Source organism: Capsicum annuum, chromosome 5 (genome assembly GCF_002878395.1).
Source record: "Capsicum annuum cultivar UCD-10X-F1 chromosome 5, UCD10Xv1.1, whole genome shotgun sequence".
Classification (NCBI taxonomy): domain Eukaryota; kingdom Viridiplantae; phylum Streptophyta; class Magnoliopsida; order Solanales; family Solanaceae; genus Capsicum; species Capsicum annuum.
Genome location: NC_061115.1, coordinates 66,726,987 through 66,731,127, shown reverse-complemented (window position 1 = coordinate 66,731,127; position 4,141 = coordinate 66,726,987). Strand labels below are relative to the sequence as shown.

The following is a 4,141-nucleotide window of genomic DNA, read 5'->3' as shown; positions in this document are numbered from 1 at the left end:
TACATTTCTAATATTTCTTTGAATATTAAATAAGAGATTATATAACAAATTTATATGAAACAAGATCTTGAGATCAGATTTTTTTAACACGTGGCCTCATCCATTGATCCATAGCTCAATTGACATATAGTGGAGCAATTAATACTGGGATCTTCTTCGATTTCCATGTATTGGAATAATATTTAGAGGAAAGTCATCATTTTACCTTTGAATTTGGCTTTTCAACTTACTTTACCATTTATAAATTTTTATTTATTTAACCCTTTAACATCTTTAAAGTGTATTAAAATACACCTTTTGTAGGCCAACTCAAGTCAAGAATGAGTGTTATTAAACACACACCTTTTTGATTCATCCATATTATAACTTGACCCATTTTCAATTACAACCTGACCCACTCTTAAAAAATATCCCCAAATCCTAAAACTAACCCATTTCGCTTTCCACTTTTCCCTAAAAATATCTAAACCACAACTAACTCTAATGCGATATTACTTGATCTAACTTCAAATTAGTTGATTTTTGTGGTTGTTTATGATTTATAGCAAGCTCCTAGACAAAATTTAACTACTCAGGTGATTATTTATTATTTCTATTGTTGTATTTTGATGTTAGGGTTTTTGCCTTTAAAAAATTCTAAGCTCATATTAATTTGATTTTCTTTCAGATTAACCATGAATTTGTGTATGTTACCTTGTGGTTTCACCATGGAGAAAAATTACAACAAAAACTCTGTAATAAGTATCATGGAGGTATTGTTCCAACTATTTCAACGTTGATGTAGATAAATTTTCTTACTTTGATTTTGCTGGTTACATGAAGGAAATTAGGTATAATTGTTCCTCATGTATTGTTTATATCAAACCTATGAAAATAAGGTGTTTAGTAAAAGTGACATGTGATAGGAACACTTTGGGTACTGTACCGTAACTTAAAAATGGAGATATTATTGAGTTATATGTGATACATTTTGCTAAAGATCCTGATGTGGTCTCAGCTACTAAATATGATTCCATGTGGGAGGAGAATCTTGTTCCACTTCTAAAAAAGAGTTCAGTCAAGACTTAGGGAATTGTAAGAATAATTTATGGTTTGAAGAGGGATTTATCGAGGCTGTAACACCTCAAGAACCTATTGTTAGTAAAAACTTAGATGGTGCTACTATAGGTAGAGGTGAGGACCTAGGTGGTGGTTATGGTGTTTTTTCTATTGGTGAGAACTTAGGTAGTTGTGGTGGTAGTATTTCTACTTCTAGTGGAGACTTGAGTGATGGTGTTGTTGCTGCTAGGGTGAGAACTTAGGTGGCGATAGTGGTAGTGCTATGAGTGAGGACTTGGGTGGTGTTAATAGTGTTTCTGCTATAGTTGAGAACTGTGATGGTGATGGTGGTATTATTGCTATTAGTGAGGACTTTTGTGATGGTGGTGTTGCTGTTAGCGGTGAGATGTTTGGTGGTGATAGTAATAGTGCTAGGAGTGAGGACTTGGGTGATATTTTTTCTAGTAGTGAGTAAAATTTAGGTGAGACTGTTTTTGTTACTGCAACAGATATCCTAGTCATTCTATCAAATTGGGATTGTGAAACTGATGTTAGTGAAATTTTAATTTATTGTAACTTTTTTTTATGAAGGTTAAGATTATGAGTATGGTAGTGATGTTCATGAGGAGGTAAGGACTTTAAGGAAAAAAAAGGCTGCAAAAAATAGATGTCTGATGAAACAAAAAAGAGAAAAAAAGAGAGAACAATATTGCACAAGTTCCTATTAAAGCAAGACAAATAATCGAATTGAAAAAGGCTAGAATTCCTAACATTAGGAGGACCAACAAGGAGCAGGAATAACAAGCAACAGGATTCTTATAAGGGAATAAATAAGGTGAAGTCATTACTCCAAGTCACAAGTACCTTAGTATAATACAAGATTAACCAAAAACTGACATTCAACATCTTTATAACACAAATAAAGGTGCAAATTTAAGAAAAAAATTTCAAATAGAGAAGAACCTAGAACGGTAGTATCTGTTGTTGGGACTAAATTCCATGGAGTTGATGTTGCAGGTGTTGGTGAAACTAGTGTAGGTAGAGGAGTTAATGTTGTTGATGTTGGTTGTGCTGATACAACAAGAGGAATTAAAGTTGTTAGTAGTGGTGCTAATAAAGGAAAAGAAAGACGAGCTGGTGCTAATAGAGGAAGAGAAGCTGGTGCTATTTTTGCTATTAGTAATAGTGTCACTAGTGCTAGCAAAGGTAAAGAAGTGTCTTATAAAAGACCTAGGATGGGTGGAATGGGGGTGTTTCATACTGAGAGTGGTTTCAGAATCCTCAATGTAAGTTAAAATTGATTATATTTGTCTAGTTTAAAGACAACCTTTTTTAAGTGTTAAGTCAAGTTGTTCTCTTTTATTTTTGTTAGCCTAGAATGCCTATGAACTCCTCCATAGTGGCTGGACATCTTGGACATCACAAACCAACATAAGGTGTGAAATAGAATGGAAAAAAAGTTGTGACCTAACAAGGACTTGAAGACACAAGAGCACAAAAAAGAATGAGGACAAGGTCAAATGTTGCTATAATGGATCACCTAAGCCAATCAAGTTCAATAACTTTTTAGTAGAATCCTGATTCGATTTTGTGTATTGATGGCATGTACTGAAACAATAGTGACTTTAACTTAGCTAGTGGTTAAATAGTAGGGACTTTAACTATATAGTTATGACTGTACTAATCTGACATATTTTGAAAACAATGATGCAGCTGTGATTGTACTTTTGGCTATATATTTTTATTAAAATATCAGCAGCTGTAAGTGCACTATTTTAGAATCCCTGATTGAAGCTTTATACAACTATGACTACACAATTGAAACATTTGTTTCTTTAGAACTGTTGTGTTGTGCCTGCACTATTTTGATATTGTATAGCTTCATCTTGCATTTTATGGCTGTACTTGTTTTTTCTACTACTAAGGTTGTACCACTACAAAAGAAGAACAAAAATGATTCAAATGCAAACAATTCAACATCTTTTCTCTTTATATGTATAAAAAGACAACAACCATCCAATACTCAACACAAACATATAAAAGAAGTTGCATTATTCAACACAAAAATATGCTACATATCTCTAACAACAACAACCTAGTGCTAAGGTAACTTTATTGAACCTTTTTTCATATATATAGCATACAAACCCAATAGATTATAGCTATTAATACAAGAAAAACACAATAACGAAGTGAGTGTTCTCTCCAGTCCTTTCTTTAGCAATTCATTTCCACTTCTTTTCTCTCTTTAATCTTCTGAATCTCTACTTTCAACTTCTCCAATTTTATATCAACCCAATTATCAACTTGTTTGGATTCTTTAGGCTTGTCAACTTTTTCAGAATCTCCCTCAATTAATTTGTTTAACCCAATCCATTTCTCAACTTCATTAATTGATGTATGATGAGAAGATTCAACTCAATTCTCAAGCTTACCTAGTTTCTTTATTAGTTTAGGAATCACATATTTGGTACTTAAATCAATGTCTTATCTATCCCTCCAACACCAAAAGTTGCAAGATCTTGCACCATTTAGTAGTGACAAATAAGGAATGAATTAATCTTTGCTCATCTTTAATCAATTTTTTCAAAATATTAAAAATGTTAAATTTTATATTTACCCCTTAATAAGGGCATGCCCAATATCTTCTACCGAAATTTCTTGAAGTTCAAAATGTATTCAAATGCAACACAATTCTGTGATTATAACGAACTTCTTGCTTCAAAGAAGAATCATTTTCTTCTATATAAATTTCACTCAATTTAACTGACTTCATTGTGTGCTACACAAAATTTATTTCAACAAATAAGCTAAAATCTAGAAACGAATTTAAAGTAGAAAAAAAGAGAATAATCATTAATAGTGATAAATGAATATACAAATGATAAATGAAGTAGATGGATTAGGTTATACCTTAAATGCGGAAGAAGACAAAGCTAAAATCAATTCAACTTTATGTTTTTTAATCTCAAATTTATGCGGCTTAATACAAATAAAGATTAAATAATTTTAATTTTTGTATCAATTTAATGGATTGAGTAAATTTTTGGATTGAAGAAGAAGAGAAGGGGGCTAAATTAGGGTTATTTAAAGAGGAAAAATA

The 4,141-nt window shown here is 31.8% G+C and overlaps 1 long non-coding RNA gene across 1 annotated transcript; it reads left to right on the top strand.

Annotated features, from left to right (window-relative positions):
* The first annotated feature begins 493 nt into the window (after positions 1-493).
* LOC107872494 lies at positions 494-2,683 on the top strand. The gene is made up of 3 exons (XR_001674884.2): positions 494-575; positions 668-752; positions 2,411-2,683. It is a non-coding gene; the product is annotated as an uncharacterized LOC107872494 (long non-coding RNA).
* The last annotated feature ends 1,458 nt before the right edge of the window (positions 2,684-4,141 follow it).